Raw genomic sequence first — 27,716 nt, 5'->3', positions numbered from 1 at the left:
GTTAAAGATGGAAATAACATTTCATATGTTCTCCAAAGCTGAAAAAGGAGTTTCATCTCAGTGGTATGACATCTGTAGTTTGCACAGTAGTTTGAGAGCACTGGGAGGAAAGGTATTATTTAAAGGCTACATTTGAATATCTGCTACAGTCAGAGGAGTATTTGGTGTAAAAATGTTTAATACTTACAATAACATCATTATCTACTCACTGTTCCAGGCCCTGAATGAGACCAGGGCTCATGAAGAGATTTAGCTCGAGCTCAGTCTAGGCTAAGGGTTAGCAATACTACTGGAAAAACTAGATACTTGCCAAAACCACAGTACTCCAGTCAGGTTGAATGTTTTACTTCAAATTCTTAGAGGTCTTGGTAATCCATAATCTCAGGACCTCCATGTGTGTGCTGTACATAAGAGTAGGTCCTATGAATACTAGAAGAAAAAACTGCCTTGTCACTGAAGCCATTGAAATTTTGTATTTTGTGATGATTAGCACTGATTGTTAACTTTGTAATTGCATACTTTAGCCAAGAACATATTGCTTTTGGGAAAAAAAAACAACAAAAACAAACAAACAAAAAAAAACCCAACAAAACAAAAAAAAAAAAACAAACAGTTTTAATATACAATTTGACGTGAAAATATTTTGGAAAAAGAATTTTAAGTTAACCATGTTCCATATTTTCTAAGAGAGAAATTGTAGCTTCCCTGAACATGTGCTTAGAAAAATAATAATAATTACAGAATTAGTTTACATCAAGATTAGTTAATATATTTTGAATTTTTGATTATGAATATTTTTGATTTTTAAAACAAAGCACTTAAAATAAATTCCTTTTTTTTCGCGGATTTTTTTTTTTTTTAGAAAAAAGAATTATAATTTTCAGTATTCATCTGGAATCAGGGTTGTAAAATCATCAGTGAAATCCAGAGCTGTATCAATTGTGAGTCACAAGAGATTGCCCAGTCCAAGACCATAGCTGATGCATAGTCAGCTGGGCCCATGCTCTCCCTCATTGTGATGTAGTCCGAAAGGCTCCCAGGAAGGAAGCTTGTAAACCCTGAGCATGTGACCTATTCCTGCACACCACCTGGTTGAAGTCAGCTGGGTTTGTGGGGGTTTGTCCTAATGTTCAAGCCCCATTTCCCCTGCTGCAAAGGAAGCTGCCTACTTCTTTCCAATTGCTGGTCAAATTATCAGCAAGGATGCTGCTGCCACTGCTGCTGCTGCTGAAGCCCAGGAAAAGAACAGTCTGGCAGCTAGTGTTTCCAGATGCTTTAGGTGGAATAAGCCATATAAATCACTATGCCTTGTGATTGATTTAAACTAGGGAAAAAAGATAAGCTGAGTTAAGGAATAGAACAAATGTATTATGTTCCTCTTCTGCCTGCTCTTACCTAAACGAAATAGTTTCCTTCCAACATTCTTCATGGACAAAAATCTCTCCAGTCTGCCTGTGAATTCCCGAAGCCTATGTACTTCAGTGTACTCCCAAAGCTTGAGAAATAGAATCAAAGAATTACCTCTTCTGATTTACACAAGGTAGGCACCCCCGAAAATTATCACAATGCAATAGCATCACATTACTAATTTTTGTTTAGATAACAATTACTAATATAATAAGAATATTCAGGAACAAAAAATAATCTCATACCCAGATTCAGTCTGATTTCTCAAAGCTTTTAACTTGGTGAACAGGAGCTTGATTAAATGCAGCATTTTCTGCACTGAGCATGACTCTCCATGAGAGAATGGCACCTTTGGAATAGTGGGTGAGGAGTAGCAAGGGCAAGACTGGTCAGGTCAGGAAACAAAGATTGCTTGTTCCTATCTTTTCCTCAGAGACTGGTCACAAAAGTGTAAAAAACCTGGAAGTCTGTTCTGTTCTCAGTGACTTACTAGTAAAGACAGTTAAATGGTAGTATTTTTAGATAATTCTTGAGATAATGCAGCACCAAGAAAGGCACATAGATTACAGTGCAGTGGGAAGTCATCAGGTTGCATTCCTTAAAATGGCTACATTTATATATATTTTGCCTGATTAGAAGCAGAACAGTGTGTCTTGGACATATCAGAACTCCATATTCTGAAGAATAAATGACAAGGTAAAAATAAGCTTAAATTTAGGAGTAAAAAATGCACCTGTTCATTTTATATAGAGTATGTATTTATAGTGCTTTTAATGGTCATTAGCAACTGAAAATATGGAATGTTATAATTCACTAAGAGATGCACATTACTCATATGTTCAGAGATTTTCAGATGTTGTATCTAAATGAATTAATGTGTGCCTGCAAAGTGAGTTCAAGTAGATACAGTTGCATTTTAAATTTTTAACAGAAAACATGACCTCATTTATTTATTTATTATTTTAATATTGAAAAATGCCAGGTACATCCTTCAATAAAACTATTTTTTATTTTAAGACTGTGGCCAGTGTCAGTGAGTGTGCTAATAGGATGCTTGACAACTCCTGTAGAACATTTTCAGTGCAGATGCATTATTGCTTCATGAAGCATTCCCTCAAATATTATGAGTGACAACAAACCTGGAAATGGTGCAAGACAGGAATTTCCAATCTACAGAGACAGCTCATGTTTGAATTCTCCAACACCAGACCATTATGCAATCAACCAGCACCCCATCTGTACTGTAACCTCATGTCACAGAACTGCATTGTCTTTCTGAGAAGTGAGATACATAACATGCTTCCTAGGACCAAAATAAACTGCCTTGAAACTGCAGGATGTTTGTTTTGTACCTGGCATATGTTAAGACAGCAGCAAGTGGGTTAATAATTTTCATTAGTTTATGTGCCTTTGGGCTATGCTGGGCTTATTGAGCAGAATACCCAGAGGTCAAATCTGAGTTGGGTTCTTGATTTTCTTAATTTAATTTTAATATTAAAGTGGTAACAGGCTATACGAAGCTCTCAAGGGAACTGCAGACACACTGCTCCATAGTTGTTCTTAGTCTTGACTAAGTCTCTGGCATTTAATCTTTGCTAAGGAAACTCTGGTTAGTGTTATATGCTTCAGTACTTATTTTGCAACTCCCACCCTTCTGCTTTCCTTGCAGAAAAAGTTTTCAATGTGATATAGCCCACCTGGTTTGCGAGTCTGTATTGGTAATTTTTCTCAAATGGGAGGCCAGACTTGCAGCATTAAAGTGAGCATTGAACTGGTGTGGTGTGGCAGTTGAGAGCCTTAAGGCAGCTTTAGGAGGATTTGTGCCACCTACCATTCCACATTACATAAGTGCCTTTAGGCTCTTCAGTAAGGCAACTGTCTTAGGGATTTAATTCGTTTACCTTAGATTCCCTTTGGAGTTGCAGGGAGAGCAAGGCCCCTTAGGAGATGGTCAGCCTCAGGATGTTGTTACCCTGCTCAACACGTTGCTTCAGCTCTGCTCCAAACAGGTGGAATCACAGCTTTCTTCCATGCTGTAGCGCAGACCTGAAAACCAGGCATGAGATAGCAATACTCAGGAACCATCAGTGCTCTGCACCTTTGCAGTTCATGTGCACCTTTACATTTCCCTGTCTCCTTCAACATCCATATGTACACAGCCCTACATGGTCTGACCTCATGGCAGATGTATTTGCCCTTGAGAAAGTACTAGAGCACAAAGGTCATCCACAGAACCAAAAGGGACAGTGGCTGAGGCTGGCAAGGATCTTTAGAGACCAGATAGACCAAACTCCATCTCAGAGCAGCATCAACTAGAACAAGTTTCCCAGAACCATGTCCATTTGGGGGCTTGAATATCTCCAGGGATGGAGACTACACCACCCCTCTGGGTAACTGGTTCCAGTGTTTGATCTCTCTAAAGGTAGAAAAGCTGCTTCTTACATTTAAATATAATTTCCTGGATCGTAATTAGTGCATGGGATTTTCTCCATATAATTCCAACTCAGTTTCCTAGAAAATGTTTCTACACACAATAATTCACATGAATTTAGCCCCATGTTATTTTTGGCCATAGGCCTACTTGCACACAGCTTTATAAACACCATTTTTTTCACTAGGACTGGTTGATTGTTCTGGGTCTGATTGGTTGACACCTCACAATCCCATTTAAACTACTGTTGTGGACAGACTATGTGAAACGTGTGCAGAGTAGAAGAGGGGCAGGTGATTACTGTAGGTTTGCTAAACTAAGTAACAGCTATTAACTTGCTACTATTATATTTTTATAACAGGCCAATATTTTCAGGTTTGGAGCTTATTCATCCCTTTAAAGATCAATCTGCTGGCAAGAAAATCCTTTACCTTATAGCTACAAACATAAGGCAGAGGAGAGACAAGCTTTGGTAAGGTAGTTTTCTTTGCTCCCTACAGCGGCATTGGATCTTCAGTTCTTTCTTCCTGTTGCTTTTATTTTTAATGCTGTTCTATTTTCAATGCTAATTGCAAACAGGATCATGGACTGACAGCAGATGAATTCTTCTAAATTCATTAAGGACTGTCTCAAAAGAAAGGAAGCCATCTGACTCTGAGGGTTGGTTATCTCTGTTAGAGGACAGTGTGCTCGGGTTGCAGACAGAGTAGGTGGTTCCTGGGCCGGCCCAGAGCCAAGGGTGTGGTGCTGAGCTCGGTGAAGGTTAAATGAGGAGAGAATGGTTCTCAGCCTAGAGGATAGGTGTGTGCCTGAGGTTTCTGAGAAGCTGTTTGGCATAACTTGGAGAAAGATTTTGAACCATTTCGGGTTGGCAGAGTTTTAATTCAGGAAAGGAAGGGAGACAACTGGTAAATGAGTTTGTGGGCGAATGGATGATATACTGGTGGTAAAAGGACAATGGTAGACAGATTGGAAGATTGATTGACTAGGACTTCTTAGGAAAAAAATTTGTAAGAGCTATGGCAGATTAATTACTGTTTTCTCACCCTTTCTCTGGGAAAAGACAAGAAAAAAAAAAGAAGGGAATCATAAAATCTGTTTGAAAAATAAGCATGTGTGTGATTTAATAATCTACTTTCATGTCATATATGTACCATAGACAGGGAGAAATAGCACAGTCCATGGAATCAAATATGATTTACAGCCAACTTAGGGTCATGTCTCCTGGGGGTTCTATTACACTCACAGAACAATTAAGATGCTTTAGAGATTGCCTGGCTCTTTATTCTTCCAGTAAATTGCAGAAAGGTTCATATAAGGATGAAGGTGGTTGAATAGGCATTTTCAGTTTTCTAAGGTTGGGAGGTTTTTTTGTTTTTATTTTCCTTTAGTGGAGGACTGAAGACTGGGAAAAGCCATGAGTCTAAAATAAAATGACAGAATAAAAGAGAAAAGGGGTTTATAAATACCATCGAGGTGGTGGATAACATCAGTGTATTTTAAATAGATAATGTGTGTTTAGAGATATGGCCTTTACAATTTCAAGGCAAGTTATATCTCTGAGCTTGGTTCTCTACATATTTTCCTTTCGATATTTTTTATTGGAAGGAATGTGTTTAATGCTTTGCAGCAAATATCCAGATTTTCCTTCACTTTCTTCTCTCTTTTGTGCCCAGAAACTCATATGTTGTGTTATTCTAAAAGAACTCTAACTTATTGTTTCCTTTGAAAACACTTATTCAAGAGACTTTTAAAAATATAGTGAGCTCTGTGTGTGTATTCTGTTATTTACTGTATTTGTCTACATTGGCAGTTTGCATTCTTGCCCCTTATTTCTCATTATTGTTTGAGTTGGAGGAGTAGAAGAACAAGGTGAAAGAACAATATAAAATTGTTATAAAACAATTTGACATTGACTATACATATGAATTGAACCTTAGCTGAGATTTCTTTTGAGGTTTTCCTACTTGAGAAATGTTCAGGTTTTTATGTTAGTTATTGTGCATGTTTCTTGTTTTATGGTATTGCTTACCAAAATTTTAAACATTGCTGTAAAAATTCAGTACATACTTGTATACACAGTTTCCTTATTAAAAGAAGAGGTGAATTTTAGATTTCACAAACTCTTGTGTTTGTGAAAGATCTTGAACATGATTGTATATAGTCTTTTTATTCTGCATTTCTACTGTTCATACCCTGATTCAAACAAATTATTAGGTGTTCAGGCTAATTTTAAGTGCAGCACAATGCTCTAACAAATCAAAATAGGGTGGCAGATGACCGCTCTGCTATAGAAAATATCTAAAATACTTTAGAATCCACATAGTCATCTTTATGGTGGTGTTCAACATTATATCAGAGAGACACAAGAGTGGAGTGTCTGGAGACAATGATGAGAAATAATTTTCCTCATGAAGATAAAATTAAATAAGGAACAAGAACAGAAATATAAAAAATTCTCAAATAATTTTGATTTGAGAAAAGCGTGCATGTTAATCATCAGTTTTTCTTCAATAATTCCAGATTTTTTTTGTAATTTTATCTCTTAAATTCTATTTTTCTAAAATTAAAATTATTAAGATCCCAAAAGAGAAAATTATTCATTTTTCACACTTTCCTTCAGATTTGTATAGACACCATATAGAGGACTCCTCTGAAGTACTCTTAGGCCAACATGCAGGTAAAAACAACCATGCCAAAAAGCTGATGTAGTGCTTTTTCAGGCTGTCTTCTAAAATCTGGAGCATGACCTTCAAGTTTTCTCCATTTTACTGCTATGCTGTGCAGCCCCAAACAGGTTCTTATGTTGTCCACATCACTGTACTATCTGAAAGTCCCAGAGCAGTCCATTAAGCAACATGACTGACATTGTCACATGTGGTTTGTTCTTCCACTCTCTCCCCTAGGGAAGAAACGAGGAGTGCTGTTTTGTTTTGGTGTGTCATTTTCACACATCCATCATCATGCAGTTCTCCTCCTTCTATTAGCCAATGCAGTAGCTTTTGTCCTGGGAGAAACAAAACTTCCCATGAAATTAGTACAACTCCTGAAAGGATCCTGTAAAACAGAGCATTTTCATTATTCCCTCACTTTCCAATCATGCTTGCCTCAGCAGCACCCCTCTGTCAGCAGGCAGTAATACTGAAATCATGCCAGAAACTGGCACATTCAAACAACCTGGCTGTGCAGTTCTGAAAGCCACCAGATGATCCATTTTTGCTTACAGGAATTCAACATGAAGGTGACCATGCAAGTCACCAGTTGCTCTGTGCCTTGATTGTCAAAGAATTTTCTGAATAATGAAAAGAGCAGCCCTTTTACCCCCCACAGCTGCAGTGGTGGCATCAGCATTATGGCATCTGCCTCATGTCAGACACTTCAGTGCTGCATCTCATTTGGGGTTAAAGCATTACTACCATTATTCATCCAGGTCACAGTTACAGGTGCCTTTTTCAGCACAAGCAGAGGCTGAACTGGCCTGTGAACTAACCATTGACCCATTCTCTTCTCAGGGGGAGAAAAGAGAGGAAAAGGCCTTGCTGGGTTGTTTGTGTTTCTTCATGATATGTTAGATATTACCAGTCACTTCCTTTCCCTAGAAAAGAACATAATGAAATTCCTGAAAGTATATCTAGGCTTTTTAATTTTCTTTAAGTTTCATGTACGCAAACTAGAGGAGAAAGATGAAAATGTTCCCTCCTCATTAGAACACTGATACAAATGAAGCACTGATTTACTTAACATCCCCCCAGCATTAATGGTACTGCATGGATTAGGGGTGTTATGATAATTTATTGAGATTCTACACCAACATCCCATTTGGATGCACTGGGCAAACAGAGTGAAGGCTACGGTCTTGTCTGTCTTTGCAAGTAGGAAGTGAGACTGGAAATAGAGGGGCAGAGGTAAAGTGATCTCCTAAGGACACCAAGAAGGACAACAAAAAGTTGAAACTAGAGTCCAGATCTTCTCTTGACCAGGTTAATGAACTGTGTCAGAAGGGTCAGACCTGGACCTTGGAGAGGAGGCAGGAAACCAAAATAGAAGGGTGGAAAACAAAACATCATGCACAGTATTTTCAAATTCAAATTTTCAAATTCAAATATGTAACTCTGCATCTAGTTTCTTTCAAAGGTGACACAGGCAAATAGGGCAGTTTGAACTAGGCAAAATGTCCATATTGACACACTCAAACTGAACAAACCTGCTTTCACTTCCAGTTTAATAATTTCATAATCAGTGAAATGATGGATTGCTGAAAGGTTCTTAAAATTTCTTGCATTAGATTAATCCAGGGGCACAATTTCTAAGAAAACTGGACACAGAATGCTCAATTTTAATAGAAGAAAAAAAAGATCATGATAACTTTGTTCTGAGAAAGTGACTGTCAATGACAAGTTTTCTGTGTTTGAAGATGACAACATTGCATAGAAATGAAGGAAAGAGAGGTGATTAACACAGTAAATGTCTAGAGGCTATGCAGGGCAAGCAGGAGAGGCAAATAGATCTAGCTCTTCCCTAAAAAATCAGGCTACCTTGATATTGGAGGGATGACAGCATCGTCAGAGATGTTTTGACCAAGTATCTGATCTGTCATTTGAGGAGCAAAGAATGCTGGAGTCAGGTTTGGCAGATTATGTATCAGCCTTCCTGTGCTTGTTGCTGCTTGCACCTGGGACTTTGCCAGGGAAGGTAGGAATGAAAACATCTTTGCTAGTTATGGGCATTTCATAAATGAAGGAACCTTGTTCTGGGTGTGGGTGGGAGAAGACATGCAGTTAGTTATCCTTTGTGAAACGGTGTTCAGATTAGGAAAAGTTCCTATTGATTTCAGCATTCTGTGGTTCATGGCTGAAAAGAATTCTTAGGAAGTTTATCTGGCAGTATTACTAGCTCCTGGATGGAAGTGGGATGGGATGTTATTTCTGCCTGTTAGTGGAAAACAGGCTAAATTTCAAATGCATATTTTCTGCAATGATTAGTTTGCACGCTCCTTCCTACATTTTGGCAGTGAGTTACAGGCATCAGTCAGTGGTGTCTGGATGGTAGCATAGGCGTGTGCTCAGCTTCAGTTTTATAGGATATCTGGAACTGGCAGCTGAGGGATCTGTAAGAAATTTTTCTAGTAGAGAAAAGGATGAGGAAGGCTGAACTGAGCTTGTCCTGACAGACTTACCTGAACCCCACTAAATTTAATGACCACATATGTATTTGTGGTAAAGGGTAGTGCTCCCTTCTCTGAACCTCCAAGCCCTGTCCTTAGTGACTCTGCTCCCTCACTCTTCTAAACTCAGATTAAAAGAAGATCATGAAGCAGAGCTAGGGGAGAAGAAAGGGGAGAAACCTAAATAAAAGTTTCCAATGCAATCTTATGGCCAAAAGGCCTAAGGTGATACTGTGATCTATAAACAAGGGACTATTGAGAGAGAAATCTTGGCCTCTCTGAAGTCAGAGACAAAATTCACAATGACTGCAAACAGCACTTGGGATTTTTTTCTCTCAGCCTTCAGTGAACTGATCCTATCTTCAGGATGGAATAGAGGGGAGATCTGAAATCAGATATTCCTTGTTATGCTGAAATAAAGGCACACTAAATTAAACCTTCACAGTACTTCTGATTGGAAAAAAAGAAAAGGAAAAAAAATACAACAACAAAACACTGCATAGATTCAAAATGATATGCTTATTACAGGAAAGTCCCTGATTTATTTTTTTCCTTGATTTTTAGTGTGTTAACGATGAGAGGATTTTTTGTGGAAGGATGGGGCAGGGGGGGTATTTGCTTGCATGAAGAACCAAACTTCTGGTGTCCATTTAGTTTGCTTAAGAATTTCTTGCTATAAGACTAGTTAAGGTAGTACTGAATGGAGTTTTTTTATTGTGACTTTTGTGGGACTAAGTGTAGTTTTTGGGTTCATTAAAGCTGCTTTGAGGAAAAGTAGCTTTCCTAACCCTGGACTACTACTGCTCATAGAAGGGAACGTGTGAAATGATGTGTTTAGAACTTTTACTGGAGAAGTAGTTGAAGTGTGTATTGGAACATTTTACAGCTGCTGAAATAATCACTTTATTTATAACTGTAATAAATTTGCTTGCTAAAATGGGGTTGTTTAGAACTATTTTGCTGACAGAAATGAGGACAATATGAATATATGCTAGCAATTAAAAAACATGATTCTTTTAAATAACAAACCAGGAAAAAGTTAATATTTGAATTATTTTTCTTTGACAAGCAAGTGTATAGGATTTTTTTTGTCTGTAAGATGCAAGACATCTCCAAAGTCTGCCAGTAAACTAGATATAATTTTTCATATATTTTAATTGGATTCAGTGCTGTTGATTTAAAGTAGTATATTTTTTGTGTCTCATTAAAAGATGAAAGAGACTGTGAAAGCTGCCTCTTTACCTGAAAATAAATACTTCCTGGACATGCCTTTTTAGGTAGAGCAGCAAAGGGAAATCAACATGAGTGAAACGTGTTTTTCAGAGCCAAAAAAAATCTTTCCAACAAATTTAGCATGATATTGCAGTGCGTGAGCCCAATAATGAAAATTTTGGGGGCAGGTAAGAGTTACACTTGCAACTGCACAGTTTGTCAACTGACCTCTCCAGTGCAACTGGACCAAGCAGTGCCTGGTAATGGGCTCTCAGGCACCTTCTCTGTGCTGTGCTCCCTTCTGAGTGCTGCCATCACAGGCTCTGGCATATGAGATGCTTCCAGACTGGGGTGTAAGGAGGGAGGGCTGGACTAAAAGGAAGATGTGCCAAACACGTCCTTCAGCCTGTAAGTAAAGAAGTCCAATAAGGGCAGATTGGTGGCTGAGCCAAAGGAGAGCATCTCTGAACCAGATTTACAGTGGCACAAAGACACATCTTTGCTGTTTTTCTCCCATTTTTCATTTTCAGTACTAGAAAGAGGGAACACAGAAGCACTGAATTGTGCTTGGGCACTGGAAGGCAACACTTCACTTGCAGACTTCTGACCACGTCTTACAGCCAGACATGAACTCTGCCAATTCTCATAGTGTCATAGGTACACCCAGCTTTGTGCTTTAGGTTTTACGTGTCATGCTTAATCAAATGATCTCTGCAGGGAAAGGTGCTGAGAGGCACCATTGTGCTACATTATCCAGTTTCAGTTTTGGGGAATATCTTGTGCCCAGACAGTTCAAAACCTCAGCAGAGTAACTTCTCTCCCATCTGTCCACCAAAGAACAGTCCAAGGCCAGGTCTTACTTCACTCAGGGTATGTAAGTATGGGAGGTTGGTGATGGGGACAAACACAAGCCATCATTCTTGTTTCTCTTCCCCTCAGGGCTGCCCCAAGGCTCAGTGGAATTGATGGAAATACTCACACCAGTGTGCACAAACTCTGGTTTAGGTCTTTCTATATCCAGAGAGGCACACTCATTCTGGAAAGGTCAAAATCACACCCATCTACCCCATCTTTTTTAACAGCTTGCTGCATGGATCTGATGCAGCAAAAGCTGTGCACAGAAACCTCTTTTAGCACTGATGACAGCAAAGTCTGTAAATTTAGCAAAGTTTCCAGCAGTGACATGGAAATAGAGTAGATGATTTAAACAGGATTTTCCATTCTTGCTTCTCACTTGTCCATTTTTTTTTTTTTTTGCTGAAACTTCTGAATAAAATTGTTAATAGCCAGAGGCCTGGTAACTTGGCAGGTCTGAAAAAGGCTGGCGTGGGGAAGCTTGCATGGGCAGACTGCAGGTTTGACATCCAGGTTTTGATCAGATCTGAACAAGAATTTTAATGAATCAGCACAGGTATTTACCTCTGTTGGACAGTTATAGTAAACATGCTTGGGGCTGGTAAGTATCAAGATAGGTACCTTCCAGAGGAAAATAAGGAAGAAAGAGAGTGAGAGGGAAGAAAAGAGGCACCACTCCTTCATTTGAATGTCTGATAAACTAATGCCCAGACTTCATTAAAGAACACATTTCTGTTAAAATGCCTTCTTCCAGATAAGGTACATGTAACTGAGATACAAGATCGCTTGTATTAATTACATTGAAACTTGCTCATTTAATACTGATACAACTCACACTGAAGGTATTAACAATATGCTTTTGCTAGCAAAGAAATGTTTTATAATGTAGCTAATAATGAGAAACAGTATTATTGGTACTATTGTTAACAGATGATTTTCTTGTGTCTGTACCTGTGAAATGTTCTTGAGTTTTTGTCATGTGGAAGTTTGGTGAAAATCTGGGGTAAATGTTCTAGGCTGATTCTTTAATCATCCTTTTGTATTTTTTTTTCTTTTCTAAGTTTCTTTTTCACTTCACATAAATAATTTGCCCCTAAGAAGGGTACCTTATTACTAGCAGCAGTAAACTCTTAAGAGGATCAATGATATTTATCTGTATTTATTTTATTTTTTTATTTTTATTCACTTACTTGGATGCTGGTAGCCCAAAGCAATGGAGAACAACTTGTTTTGCTAATCATTTTACAAATGTTAAGAAGATGCCTCACCCAATGATTTAACAACTTTGACATGTCTTACTTCACAACCTTATAGTGTGAAGGTTTGCAGTGTCCCAGTCCATTTGTAAGAGGTTCTTCCTATACATTCAGGTCTTTGGTGCAGAGCAGAGTCCATACTAGGGGAGAAATAAAGCTTCTGGGGACACAAAGTCAGGGCAGATTTCCGGGTAATGGTCACAGATCTTGTTGGTTGAAATGTTTACCAAGGACCTGTCCTGGGCACACAAGGAGACAGAAGTGCTGGGTCACTCTGTGCCTCTCAGTGTGTGGTGAAGTACACAAGAGAAAAATCAAGGGGAGTAAAACAGGGGTAACTTTAACTTACACAGGAGAAAAAGCGAGGATGACACGATCCAATTTTCCAGATATCCAGGATGAAGAGACTTGCTTGTGGTTTGCACATTCAGAGTTAACTGGCAGTGTGTGGCTAACACAGTTTGGAATAAAAGGGCAATGTAAAATATACATGATCTGTTGGTTTCTTTGCACAGAAATTTCTTTGATGTTTGCTATAGTGTCTATTTATAAAATTTGTGCTTCCAGGCGGGACAACATGTGATTCTTTTTTCCCCCTACAGCATTTCAAGTACTTTGTTTCATTTTTAGATTTTCTTTAAAATTAGGAGAAATACAAGAGGAAAATCCTAGCCCTTCCAGGCCAGTTGCAAAGATCCTTTGTGCATGTCTTTACACTGCAGGTTGATGACACAGCTACAGTTTTTATTTTGAATAAAATGTTAAGGTTCTACAACAAAAGAGACAAGGGACAATACTTTGAGTGTCACAGTCCTTGGATATTAGAAGAGATCTTTTAACCCAATGCATTGGATTGTCCTATATTATGATGTCAATTGCCAATATAAAATGTATTTGATGTATGTCTTTATTACCGTTGCTCTCAATGGTGTCAGATAAAAAAAAGTGATGAGTGGCAGGGGAATTGTTCTATGTAATCACTAATAAAAAAATAAAGGAATTAAATTAAACAACAAGCAAATATTATTTCGAAGGAAGAAGTTTAACAGGAAATTCAGGAAGAAAGAAAGTTTAGGAAGAACTAAACTTGGAAAATATCTTTGCACAGAAATTAATAAGAAAAAATAAATGAGTTTTTAATATATCAAGGTATTTTTAGAAAGTAGTAACAGTGCAAATGACAAAAAAAACCAAACAAATAATTTTAACAACAGCATCATCACAAGATACACACTTAAGAATACTTAGAGCTTGAACATATAGCTCTTCTGGGAAATTACACACTGGAGTTGCTGCCAATAATGCCCTCTTCTGGCGATGCTATTGCAGCTAAGGCGATGTGTCAGTCATCTCAGGACCCTGCATCTTCAGCGTGCAGGGTGAATTCAACTGTAGACAGGGAGAGACTTTTATCTGAGTTAAATGTCACAACCCCTTTCTTTCCCCTGTTAGTTCCAAAGACTAGCTGTAGGTAAATTATTTTAATAAGGTAAGAGATACCACAGTACAGTTTTCTTTTCTTCCTTTTTTTTTCCCTTACCCCAAATAATGCTCTCTATGTCATCTGTATATTTATGATAGCTCAAAGACATGGGTGTGTGGATCTAATTAAAAATGTGAAAGGGTTTAGCAGCCTGCTGCTTCCCTGTGAGTCTCTTGTTGCCAACTCTTGGCAGCTCTGCTGTCACTGAGCCAAATGTTTAGTCTTCAGCTGAACTACTGCCAGTGAGCTGCGCTGCATTCTGGGACCACAGAGCCTCGAGGTACCGTGTTAAACTATCTCACATAAGGATGTGCAGTGAGCTGGACTTCATATTCAATCACCCAAAAGAAAAGTGAAGGAGAAAGCCTACTTTTGCCTGGTGAGCCTTAACAGTGTATAAGACACAATGACCAAATCCTCCAGGATTTTGCATCAGGGAAAACAAATAGTTTCTTGAGGTGGATCAACCCATGCATTTGTTTTATCTGTCTATGCAGCAATAGCAGTAGTTATATTTAGCAAATTTAGTTTAAATCTATCTACTCTGGATTGGGAATTTTAAAAAGAAATAGCAAAACCCTGTCTTTCTGCAGTGTGTCTCTGGCCTTCATGTAAATTCCTCATGTGAAACAAATATATTCCAACTCAACTCCAGGTATACTTAGCAAGTATGGGGCAGTTTGGTATAGAAGAAAAAAAAAATTGGCATATGTGCATTCCAGTCAGCAGCAGGAAAGCTGTGTTGATAGAAACGTGCTTAGCACAGTTGTATTGCTTAATAAATTCAGGTATAATGTGGAGATAGATGGGGTTAGAGGCTAAGCTGGCCTGTAGGCTTTGATCAGTGCTCCAACTCACTTAGGGCTTAAAGTGGACTGGAAGAATTGCCAGGTCTCATGAGTCAATGATGGATTTCCAGCAGATCAGAATTAAATTCTGCTTTTAGCTGTTCTCCCTGCACTCTTTTCTGCAAGGGAAATTACTTCTGCCAACAGCAAAGCAGTGTGTGTGTCTTCATGATATTCCTTTCTCTTTTCTATTTATCCACTGTCCCATTTCTATCTTTTGTTATCATGCTTTTCTCACTTTCACACCGTTTTTATTCCCTTCCCTTCCCTTCCCTTCCCTTCCCTTCCCTTCCCTTCCCTTCCCTTCCCTTCCCTTCCCTTCCCTTCCCTTCCCTTCCCTTCCCTTCCCTTCCCTTCCCTTCCCTTCCCTTCCCTTCCCTTCCCTTCCCTTCCCTTCCCTTCCTTCATTTTCACTCCTCTCCTAAGATTTTTTTCTTCCTCTGCCTGGACTTCACATCACCCTTTTTTTTCTCTTAACTTTTACTACCCTTCTCTACAGCTTCCCTTCACTATTGTAATGTTCTACCTGAGAGAATGAATGAGCCACCACTGATGTTAGTTCAGGGACTTAGCAGACACTTTATTCCTGAAAATATTTTCTTTGTATGTTTTTTGAAACCAGCACAATGGCAAAACAACAACAAGGTGCTGCTGATTGCACTGTTCCTCCTCTTAACTCTTAATGCTGGGTATTTAAGAATAAAACTACAGTAAAAAAATGTTGGCTTAATATCAAAAACTTGTCTGCGTTTATTCATAATGCTAAGTATAGATTAGGCACACAGCACTAAAGGGGCAGAGAGAGAAGAAAAAAATAAACATTTACACTAATGATCATGCATTTTTTTGTAAAAAGGCATTTAAAGAAATAGAAGTGGGCACAAGTGTGCCACACACCTGAACTCTACCTCTTTGATCTCTCCTCTTGGGTCCTTTTTGTTGCAGTGGGCCAGCTCTGGGAAGGAGGTAGGACTCAGAAGCCGCTTGGCATCCAGCCCAGGCTTTGTGGGCCACTGGAGAGATGGATAGCTAGGTGCAGAAGTGCCCTGAGGCAGGTGTTAAAATGTTGTTCTTAGTTCCTTGGTGGTAATCATTGCAAAACAATCCTGTCTGCTCTATTCGTATCAACAAGCTGCTTTCCATGGCTCGTTGCTAAGAGACAAGACTGTTGCTTACAAGTTGCTTAGTGCCTTAGACTTTCATAATTTATAATTTATTATCTTAGCATAAAAATTTGTTGGGGTTTTTTGTTTTATTTTTCCACCAACCCAGTAATTGTTGCATAAAACAAAGGTCATGTATCTACCAGAGTAGCAGTTGCTCTTATAATATGCTTTGCCTTTGTATGGTTTTTGTTCTGTGAAACGAAAATGCTATTATAAACTGAAGATGAATATCATTTTTGTCCATTAACTTCTTGCATTATAAGACTGGTTAGGTCAATGGATTCCCTCAAGATTTCTTTACTATTGAAAACATGTTTCTGTCCAACCAAGAAGGAAATGAATTGAAATTATTTCAATTATTACACGAAAGATGTTGGCTCTTCTTGCTCTACTCTTCAGCACCTAATAGCTCAACTCAACAATCCTACTTTCACAAAGTTAGTTGTAGAGACATTTAACCAATTCCAGAAATTAATTTTGTGCATTTCTCTAGTTTTGTGAATATACAAACCTTACCTTGCTGAAGTGTTTTTTACTAAACACTGGTTATATCAGCTCAGTGAGGAGTAATGCCAAAGAGGAAATGAGAATAATTTGCAGACTTGTTAAGTTGCAAAATAATTCTGTCATGGTTCACCAGTTTAAGGAAAAAAAAAAAAAAAGAACTTATTAAAGAACTTATTATTATACTCCCTGGTGCAAATTAAGGATATTGACCTGGGGTTAGGTTTAACTTTACTGTTAAACAGGAAAGATGTACACACAGCTGATGGTGTTGTATTAAACTGAAACATATCCAAGAGTACGAAATACTGCTACAGTTAATGCTTTAGAAAAATGGAGGCAAAGTTACTTTTGCCCCATCATGTCAGTGAAATGTTTATACCAGTTAAAACCAAGAACTTCATCAAAGAGAGCTGTAGAAATGGCTCTGGAAATGGCTTGGTGCAGATAGTGTTCCCACTGCAAAGCTTTTGAGGGAGTGCCTACCCAGCAAAATAAAGGTGTGTTTCCCAGCATACCTGACCTTTTTCCATCCAGCAACAACTGTGAAGTTAGGCTTGCAAGCACAGGACAATACAGACAGGGCTAAGGCATGTATCACCACACCTTGCTGTCCTAGCTAACTAACTTAAACAAAATTATGTGAATATGTCCTATGGTGACACCTACATTTGATATTGGAGGAGTATTCTTGACCACTTCAGCAGTTTAACTCGTGTTTAGCTATGCAAGACGAGTCTATTTTAGTCAGTCTAAATGCATTCTGGAGCTGGTCCTCTAACCAGTGAAGGTTATTCGTGGGGTAGCCACGCCGATCAATGCCTGAGATCACTCAAAAGCCCATTCAATCTATAACCAGAAATTTTCCATGACTTCTAGTAGTCCATAAGAAATTTAGTTCTTCTCAATAGTGTGATGAAAGATATTGCCTTCGCTTCAGGAAGAAAATGCAGATACAGCTTAAATAAATGGGATACTAAAAACTTGGGTGTTCCTGAAGTACTCTGAAATCCTGCTTACTAATTCTAATGTAAGTATCTCCCCCTCATATAGTTACTCATGTAAAATGGGATCCAAAACAACATAAAAGAAGTCATAGTGAGTTGGAATTCTATTACTTGTAGAGTTTGAGTGACATGGTGTTGACTTGAGGAATCTGGGTGAGGAGAACATCCTCCTCTTATTTTCCTTGTTTATGAGTATCTTTGGCAATAATACCTCACTTTCCACAAAAAAGGGGTAATTTATATGCATACAAGTGTAATGGTATGATCCATTACACTTTATATAAGTGTAATGGATCATACCTTTATATAAGTTCATGTTACTTAATTATTACTGCTGCAACCATTGACTCAAACATCAGAAGAGATGAATAGGGAAGAGGAATGTAATTTATGCATTGACCTTCCAAGAAGGGAATTCCTGTTGACTCTATACATACATCACAATTCTCTACAGAACCAGCTGGACCATATTTAATGAAAGGAAAAGGTGGACTCACATGCTAAGGAATTGATCTGTTACATGAAATTTTGACCAAAATTGTCCTTCAAAACCAATATGTATTTATTCTGCTTTATCAAAGGGGTTGGTGGGGGAGGATATAATCAAATGGCAATAGCTGCTCACTATTTCTTAGATAACATGAACTGGAAAATGCATCAACAGTAATATGTCTACAGACGGTGACTTGACCTTCTGAAAGAGTTCCTAAAATCTGTGAAGGAGGATTTTTGGATTTTAAACTCTTATGGTTGTTGGGAATAGAAACAGATTTATAGTTGGCTGCTATGTTAAGGTTCTTGGGTGAGCAATAGGCACCAAATGTTTGGAAGTCATTGTGCAAGCACAAAAGAAATAAGCTGCAGAATGTGTTGTTAAGTGACAAATCCACAATTTTAGTCCTTAGGTTAAGTTTGGTGAGAGAAAGAATCAGGGACTTGATCTTATGACCAGTTCTACTGGAATCCACATGTGGAAAACATCCAAATGCTCTTGAGGGGCCGTCGTCAGTTGTTCTCTCAGGTATGTCAAGTCCAATGTCTAATCTGGAGGTTCATGTGTGGGGCTCTGTCAGAAATCTAATGAATTATTATATCATAAAAAATCAATGCCAGTTCAACAGGCTAGATCCTGACGTTCAAAAAGGAAGGGTTGATGGATCATTATCTAGGTACAGTAATAGGTTCATTTCTATTTTATTGGGACAGCAATACCTGGTCAAATAAGTCATGTGAACTTTTAGACAAAATAACCACAAAAAAGTGAAAATACCCTGAGCTTTCAACAGGTCAGTGAGAAGCTATTAATGCTTTTTAAATGGAGGTGTTTGGGGGTGAGGGGAAGGGGAGAAAGATTCAGCTGCATTTGTTTGGGGATTTCCCCACCCCCCATCTAAGTTACATCTTTCTCTGTTTGGACAAAAAGCTCAGTAAAATTTGGGGAGGGGATATTGGTCTGAAGGGCTATAGCACAACATGCTGCTGTGTCAAGAAAGCCCTCCTGGCAGATTACAACTTTTGGTGAACAGAGGAAATGTTTTTCTCTTGGTGTTGAATGATCTGCTTTCACAATCAACTAGTATTTTTTATCTCAAGTAAATAAAAACTTTTGATTTCAAAAGAGTTTAAAATAGAAGCATTTTGAAGGTTTGCTTTAATGCATTAACAAAACAAAACTGAAAAGACAAAGCTCATCAGAAATCAGTTTCTTAATTACCTGATTAATTTGTCTCAGGGGTTACTGGAGCTCTCCTGAGAAGATACATGGTCCTGGGCCACCCAGCAGCAGCTCAACATCTTGAATGCTCAGGCCCCCTCATCAGGGAAAAGCCTGAAGAATAAGAGGGAGGGCTCCTCACTGCTCCCCTCTCAGGCAAAATGCCCACTGAATTCAATAGGATTTTTGCATGAGTAAGTCAAGCAGGATTTGGCTCTGGAAGGACATAACAAGATTGAGCAGACTTGGTTCCCAGTAATGGCATCCCATTGTGCTGTGGTATGGTGGAACACGCAGTGCTGGAGTGCATTCTGTCAATGCCTCTGTCTTCCAGAGGATATTATAATATCTCATTATTGTGAACTAGAAGAAAGGGATCTTGTAGAATTAGGACTGGAGATTATTGTAGGGTTTTCAGAAGTACAAAAAAAAAGCCAAGAAATGTAGCATTATGAACACAGGATATTAATAGCTTACTTTTGCTCTGTGAAACATCTTTAATTCCAAGTATATTGAGGCAGATGACATGTTTGTCAGTGATGCCTAGTGGCTCCATTCTAACTTATGGATACATTACCAAAAGTCTGTCTAAAAAGCCTAACTTGTGAGTTGCTGATTGTCTCCTGAGAGTATCTAATTATTTACCTCTCCCTGATCTTGTTGGCTTTACAGAGCTGGCGTCTTGTGTTGGATTTGTGAAGTGAGGCATCTGAAACAGGCCTTGAGAAGCATCCTGAGAACCTGGCTTTGGCAGCAGGGTGAAGTCTGGTATTTCCCCTGGCTCAGGTCTGTGCATTCCTATTGGTGGACACTGTACACTTGATCACAGCATGGTACAGTCACTCTGTTCTAGGGTGATCCAAGCTCAGGTCAGCCATAAATTCCACATGTCTTGCAACGTGCAACCTCCCAGTCATTTCTGGAAGGGCACCAGAGCTGGGATAGGTGACATGAACCACAGGTTTTGCATGTTATGTGAGCATGCCCTGCCCATCCATGGAGTGGACTGCCATGTGCTTTGGGCACATGCCAGGGAGTAGCTCAGGCCATGCTCACTCCTGTGTGACTCAAACTTTACACCTACTCAATGGCTTTTGTCCATGTGATAGAAGGTGAATGAGAACATAGGCTGGAATTTGAGTGAATAAATATTTGCTCAGAATATGTTTTAGACATGTCCAGTTTGCACCTACAAATACACCAGTGTCACTAGATGTACAAATTCCAGACCAAATCTTTCCCAAATCCTGGGTATTATGGTGTTTGCACTAGACTTTTAAGAGATACTTACTGAAGAATGTATCTGATTTTGCTAGGTCACCTTTGTACAAATGGGAACAGGTACCAGATTAAGGGGTATTTTTGGAAGGTATCAGGTGTGTCCATGACCTCACCTCAACTGTGGCCATCTTCACCTGATGTTCCCATTATTCGAAGGAAGTCCCAACAGGCACAAGAGTTGCAGAAGCCCTCAGGAAGCTGGAACTTGTCTGTAAGAAATATCTCTGAATGCTGTAGTTGGAGAAATGGAGTAATCCATTATGTCACTCTGATACAAACAAAAATCAATGATTGTCCTGTCTGGGGTGTTTGTCCATTGATATAGTGCCTGCCATTCTCTGTTTGAAAAGAATTCCATGTGTAGGTCCTTTGACAAACAGAAATAATTTTTTTTGAAAAGCACTCTGAAAGGTGATTTTTACAGAGTTTATAGGGGATGTGTGCATGCATGTGTGCACATACACAAGTAAAATATTGGTAAGCTGAAAAGTGGAAAGTATTGAGTACACAGCAAAAATCTCAAGGGTCAGTATGACTTAGTGATATTATCTGAGAAAATGCAACTATTTTTGCATTTATAGAGTCTCTGAAGCTGTCAGTGGTACCTGGAAGGCATAGCATGAACTTTTATTTAATACAGACCTGCCTCTGATGTGCATTATTAATTGATATTTATAAAGAAGTGCATTAAGAGTTATCTGTATAGGCATAGGGTATAGGCAGTACTATAAAGCTATAAATATATTTAGCTAGATTGTATAGTTCCTTAAGATCAGTCACCAGAGACAGAGAATGATATATATTTGATATGAATAACATCTGTATTTGTGTCTAAATAGAGGAGGAAATGCATCTGTCTTTAGTAGATGTCTCTTTTTAATGTTTCAGCCTGCAAGAAATGCACATTAATAGCGGCTTCTTCCCTGAGGAAGGTTTTGAACTGGAGTACTTGAGAAGAAACTTACAACAGAGCAGCCTAAAGTGCCACCCAGTCCCTTTTAATTAGCACATATAAGTCCCCCAACATCCAAGATATGATTGAGACTTTCTGCCATTTCATTTTAATATCAGTGTTATATGCTAACGTTTGTCAGACTAAGCTAAAAAACCACTTCTTTTTATGTTGTTTCCCACATGCAGAGCAGACCTCTTACATTTTTGTTGGCTGCTAACGTACTAAGCGTTTTTTGGCAGCATGCGGTTCTGGATTGAAGCCATGCATGCAAGTCTTCCACAGTAAGTATGGCCCAAAGGATTAGAGATCAATGGATTTAGTTATCTGGTGAAGTTCCCCTGCCTCTCTGGTGCTATTAAAAGGTTTGCTATTGTAACGAGCACCAGAACTTTTCATTTTAAACTTGCCCAACTGAGGCTTCCACTTAGGCTGCAAAGTGTAAGAAAGTTACTGGACTTCTACAGGCAGATTTACTGTCATGCCACTGAAATGAAAGTCCAAGAAAAAACCCTAAAATATTTCATACATTGGAAGACAAAAATTGTTCATAAAGGAGGAAAAAAAACAACACTGCAGTGTGCTTTCTCAGTGTAATCAAAAGATGCTGTCTTAGAGAAAATTGCCTTCTAATTAGCTCATAATCAAATCCTGAGAAATGGGGCAGAGACTTTTAGAAAAAGTCTGATGCCTGAAGCACTGCCAACCTGAGTAAAAGGAATCTTCAGTCCCAAGGGCTCAGGGGCATCCAAACCACAGACCTGGCCCACAGCTGGGCTGCTGCTGGCTGTTGGCTGCAGACTAGTGGACACTGCTCATTGCTCCCCACTCTGACACTGACTCTGAAGCTTTTGTGTGCTGTCCAAAGCTACTGATTTGGGCCCCAAAACACCTACTTCCTCCCCCTTCCCTCCACAAGGAAATGTGAACAGCTGCCACAGAGATTTTCGCTGCTGTGCGTGTGTAGAGATTCCTCCTGTGTTTGGCGTCCCTGCACTAGAGAAATGTATCACAAAGCCCTTCAGGATTTGGCCTATGCTGTGTGGGAATATCTTGACTTTCAAGTTTGAGGGACTAAGTAGTTTTTCATTTTCTTGTTTTTAAACATGGGACTTCCCAAACAGAGAAAAAATCATAACCCAGCTGAAATAGCATTGTTTTTTTTAAGCTGAACAGAAGAAGCCATTCCAGGCATTTGCCCTCCTAATGGACATGGCAGGTAAAAATACAGCTCAAGTTTGGGTCCATCCTGTGTGTGCAGGGAGTGGAAGGTGAGCAGGAACTGTTCTACACTTTCCCACTATCTTTGCCCAGGCTTCAATACAGATTCAGGCTCTGGTCCTGTAGTTACTAAACTTTATAGGGATCTATGAGAACCTTTATAATGACTACAAGAAGGGAAATTAGAAGAATAAAATTATGGAAGAACAAATTCAACCTTCTCACCTTTTTATTAGCAAGTTGCAAACAATGACACATACCACACTGTCATGAGTGGCTGGTAAAAACCCAGAGAGCTGATAAAAACCCAGAAAGAGTCAACAGGACAGATTCCAGCTTTAGCCATAGGTTAACACAGCATTAATTTTCTGTGTTCAGAGCTGTATCTTACATTGCACTGTGTATTTATGAAATTCTTTTCAGCTGAAGTGACCCACACACATCTGAACAGCCCCAAATCATACCAAGATGGCCCTCCAACCACACAGATAAAGCAAGAATCACCAACAGCAAAGACTCCACAGCTGTTAACTCAAAAGTCTTACTGGGGTGACAGCCACCCTAGCTCTAACAGTAGCAACTTGGGCACCTCAAAGTAGAACATAAACCTGCCAAATGAAGGACAGGACAACATGTAGTGGAAGAGGGCACTGTCCTAAAAAGGTGATCTGGTTTTGCTAAAAAGCTAGCTGCTGATTTCAGGATTTTGCTGTCCATGAAAAATGCCCTCAATTGCTAACTGTCCTGCAAAGCTCTTCAAACTAGTAAGTGTGCCCAGAAACAGACTTTCAGGCTACCAGGCTCCCTAGGGAAGCCACATATTTCTATATTGCAGGGAACAAAATCTAAATGTACTCTTCTTAAGGGCAGCCAGATAAAATAAGAGCTAATCCAAACACCAAACCAAATCCAAAACCTTTGAGAGAGTGGAGATAAACACCCTCTAAGTTATCCATGTAAAGTATCATTCAGGCATAAAAAGCTCATCTAACTTTGCTGCTGTTCTAAAGTCCTAAAAAAATCCTTTCCTGCAAGTATCTACCATTCTGAGATGATACAGATGCTTTGGAGCTTCCACTCACACAAGCAGAATTTTTGAGCCTTACCCAATGTGAATAGCTAAAACTTCCCCAGTTTTAGAGGCTCACCCTTCAATATTTTTAATGTGCTTCTAGTTCTACCCATTTATCAACAACTCCAAATCCCCACCCAAAAGTTTCATATTCATTTCCATCTTCAGATCTTCTGAAGCTCTGAAAGTATCTCTCTTCTCATAGCTGGAGTGCACTAAAAGTTTTCCTTGTTAGTGTCTGCTACTGAAGATGGTTTGAAGTTGGGAGACAAATGGGGATCAGAGCTTTCTCAACATTGTAGCTGGTGTGTGTTTGAGGTTTACTCCAATGCAGTAGATGTAGGAGCCAGACAAATACATCAGATCTGAATGCTGTCTGCTTTGGGGGAGCAGCTGTGTCCTGAAGCCTCTCTTCCCAGCCATGACCCTTTCCCATTTGTGATTCCATTCCTAAGGCAGCACCCAGCCCATCACGCTGCTCTCATTTTCAGCATCTGCAGGTGAAGCTTGTCTTGATTTATTTTTTTTTTGTGTGTGTTCTCTTCTACTTCATTCCTATTAAAAAAAAATACTCTTTATTTTATAATCTTTCCAAGAATCTTATTGAATTATTAGCTTTAGCCTTCCCTAATTGAGCTCATATACGCCTATGTTTACGTTTTTGTGGGTTTTCTATGTGTTTGCCCATTTCTTCTTACTTTTATTTGCTTTTAGTGGTCTCATTGTCCTAAACCATGCAAACAGACTTAAGAGATGTGCAGCACTGTCAGGGACTGCAGAGGAAAAGGAAACCCAGCCAATTTCAGCCTCTCTGCCACTTACATCAGTGCAAGAGTGGCTAGAGGAAGAAGTGCAGATTTAAGGCCATGATGTATGTGGTGGCTAAAAGTGAGGTTATTACATCATGTGTACCATCATAAAAGATCCACCCATATCCTCAGAAAAGTGGGAAAACATATTAAAAAAATAAAATATAGTGTTCTGTAGGAGCCAATGATTTAATAAAAAAAGAGTTGTCTGGTCCTTTCTAAATTACATTAACAATTTTCAGTTTTCTTTGTTTCTTTCTTACCAGTTGGGGAATTTTGTTTAATTTAAAATATTTCTCAACAGCTTACAAAGAAAACAAGTCTAGAAGCAAATGTCCAAAGTTGTTTTCTTCTATTAAATGACTCATACTGATATTGTTCTCAGTCTGTGTTTATATGTTAATGTAATCATACATATGTCCTTCCCCTGATTTCCTAGCATGTATTCTTTCACTACTCTTCTTGTAGCACTCCCCAAAGGTTTGCCTGTATCAGTCCACAGTGACTGATTTACACACCAGAAAGTCTCTGAAAGCATAAAGATGCATCATGCATAGTACTGCCTCAGTTTAAAGCAGGGACCAGCACAAATTAATTCCCATGATATTTATGGGAACTTAAACATAGAAGGGCAGAGAATTAAAAACAGGGATGCTCCCTAGCAGGCAGGGAGACTGCTGGCTAAAATACTCCCTTGGATGAAATCTCACCAGGAAAGTGTTTGGAGCCTAACCCCAGACTTTACACGCCAAGCTCTTCAGTCTGGTGCTATTCTAGATGTACCAGTTCAATCTGTGGCAGTGCGTGACTCAGCCAGACCTCACACAGCTGAACTGAGCTTGGAAGCCTCAGCCTATGAATTCCTGGGTTAGACTTCACTTTCTCTGCCTGTTTTCTATTAGCTCTGTGGGTTTTCAGGCTTTTATGGCAATCCTCTGACTGAAAATTACTGCTGCCCAAGACAGCCTGACTGCCAACAAGGTTGCAAACACAGAAGATCTTTTTCAGTAATTCTTTGGGCCATGAAAGGTTGGTTATTTCCAAACTTTTCATTAAATGTACATTTCTGAAAGCTTAAACGTTAATTTCCATACGCTCTTCTCCCTCTTTTTCTCTCCCTCTCACTCTCCTTTTTAAGCTGACATCAAGAATTCAGGCACAGAAACAGAGAGAGAGAGAGAGAGAGGGAGGGAGTAAAATTATATTTTTCATGTAACTCTACTGAAGTCAAAGAACTCACACTAAGGAAAATCTGGGGCTGCTCTGTTTATTTTCTTACTTTTGGTTTGCTTAATTTCATGCCACTTAAAATTACATTTAATTGCAGCAGTTCTCTATTTCATTTTCAGTTGTGCTCTTTTCCTAGCATGTTCCCCAGGACATTGGAAGAAGAGAAAAGCTGAATCAGTTTGGAAAAACATAAATATTTCTGAACGTGTGGACACTTCTCACTTCTCATGTGTGGGAGGAATATTTCACTGCCCTCCTACCCATCACTCAAATGTCCTGATCAAGTTATTGAAATAAATTATCTTTAAGAATAATTATCTGAGAAGAATTCTCTTCCTGTCTCAAAAAGCACATCTACTCCCATATAAGCTTTTTTACCTACGTAGCTTGCACACAGGCTGATTTCAATAAATAAACTGAATGATGCCTAAATCCTCTGAGGCACTCCCTTTTCAGCACTCAATAGATCTGAAGTTGTTTTACTGGCAAATAAAGGTGTTCCCTCAAAACTCTCACTCTGGTCTAGTTGCATTTTTGAAACAACAGCTTGTATCAATGAGACATTTTTACTCTGGAGGACGAGGCCCTGACATGTGGCCAGCTCCACCTGGGCTGGGGGAAACACAGATTGAGGATTTTGCTAAAAAGCCTCTTGCTGAGGTTCCTTGGCACTCATCAGCACAACCTCTTGGACCACATTCACTCTTACTTTCATTTCCAAATTCAGTAGGTACTCACACAGTGGAGCTTAATTCTCTTGAAATTCATGGCCAGTGAATTTCAAAGTCACACATAGGCATTCACATGCATGAGTAGTCATAAAGGAGATTGCTCATGGACCAAAGAGTGAAACCATGCCACGTGACTTAGGGGAGCACTCATAACTCAGTTACACATCTTGAATCCTGTATATGGAATATTTGGAGACAGCTGTTCATGATTAACCCAGAAAGGTTTTAAAATATTTACATTCTTCCTTGTGGCACTCATTCAGCAAGGTACTCAGGCATATGTGTAACTAAGCAAATAAATAGCAGAGCATGGTAGGAAAGCACAGTGAGAGGAATAACTGAGATGCTTTGTTCCTTCTGTCAATGGATATCCCCTCTCATTTGATAGAGGGAAAGAAATTTGGGTATAAAAAACCATACAGGTAAGGAGAGGACACTGGTCTGGAAGTGGAGTGTTGTGACCTGTTCACATAACAGTGCTGGTCCTAAGAAATGTGGGAAAAAAATCACACAAGAGAATAGAAAGCACATGGGATAATTTTTGAAAGGAGTCCCAGTTTAATATATTGTTAATGTCAAAACTCTTTGTTGCAAGTAAGTTTTGCTTCTGGATTTTTCATGAGCAGGAAAAAAATTGATACATTCATTGGATGATTTATGCATTCAAATTATTTGCTCAGCTCACAACAGAATGAATTGATACACTGCAGAAATCCATATTAAATCTATTTCACCTTCTTTTAGCTTTGAGGCTACATGGCAAAACAGCTTTGCTTAATGCTATATTCATGTGTCCTATGGGAGAATAACTATTTTTTTGTACTTTTTCTCCATCCATATATTCATTAAAGACACACACAAAACACAGAAGCACTGAAATATGAAGAGAACCCCAAAAGCCAAGGAAGCTGAGTTGGAACATATTTCTGAATTTGTTTGCAAACCTGTGACAGTGAGCAACTCTCAAAAAATAATACTGCTGGGTGAGACTGCAAAGTTTTGGGAAGTTCTTTGAACACATGTAAACATGATATGTGTAGGCAAATGTTTAACTTGCCTTTTTTACTTCTCCAAATTATATTATGAAATCAGACATCTCTGACTTCTTAGGAATGTCAAATCAATGTATTCCTTCAAAACAGATAATTGCAGGGAACTGCTCTGCTTCTCTGCTTCTATAGTTTTGATTGTTCCACTTTCAGACTGATAATGATCAGACGCTTCAGTTGTTTTAGCAGTTCATTTACATAATACAGGTAGTTTGGGAAACATCACCTGCAGCCCCAAATGTAGTGTGCTAGACACTGCAGACTGAACAAAAAAGAAACAAACACATTGAGTTTATGCAACTGGAGGACAGAGACAAGTCTTGT

General features: G+C 38.9%; 2 long non-coding RNA genes across 4 annotated transcripts; one reads left to right on the top strand and one right to left on the bottom strand.

The window, feature by feature from the left end:
- Positions 1–1,315: 1,315 nt before the first annotated feature.
- On the top strand, positions 1,316–26,089 carry LOC143694410 (uncharacterized). 2 transcript variants are annotated; one of them, XR_013182879.1, is made up of 4 exons: positions 1,316–1,540; positions 18,232–18,354; positions 19,720–19,833; positions 21,217–26,089. It is a non-coding gene; the product is annotated as an uncharacterized LOC143694410 (long non-coding RNA). The 2 variants fall into 2 exon arrangements; XR_013182878.1 differs by having other exon boundaries at positions 19,720–26,089.
- On the bottom strand, positions 5,906–15,814 carry LOC143694409 (uncharacterized). 2 transcript variants are annotated; one of them, XR_013182877.1, is made up of 3 exons: positions 15,565–15,814; positions 12,675–13,714; positions 11,478–12,564 (listed from the first exon to the last, which is right to left on the bottom strand). It is a non-coding gene; the product is annotated as an uncharacterized LOC143694409 (long non-coding RNA). The 2 variants fall into 2 exon arrangements; XR_013182876.1 differs by lacking the exons at positions 11,478–12,564; positions 12,675–13,714 and adding an exon at positions 5,906–6,895.
- Positions 26,090–27,716: the final 1,627 nt, after the last annotated feature.

Source organism: Agelaius phoeniceus, chromosome 6 (assembly GCF_051311805.1).
Source record: "Agelaius phoeniceus isolate bAgePho1 chromosome 6, bAgePho1.hap1, whole genome shotgun sequence".
Classification (NCBI taxonomy): Eukaryota; Metazoa; Chordata; class Aves; order Passeriformes; family Icteridae; genus Agelaius; species Agelaius phoeniceus.
The sequence above is the reverse complement of the archived record's forward strand: the minus strand, read 5'-3'. Positions and strand labels throughout refer to the sequence as shown.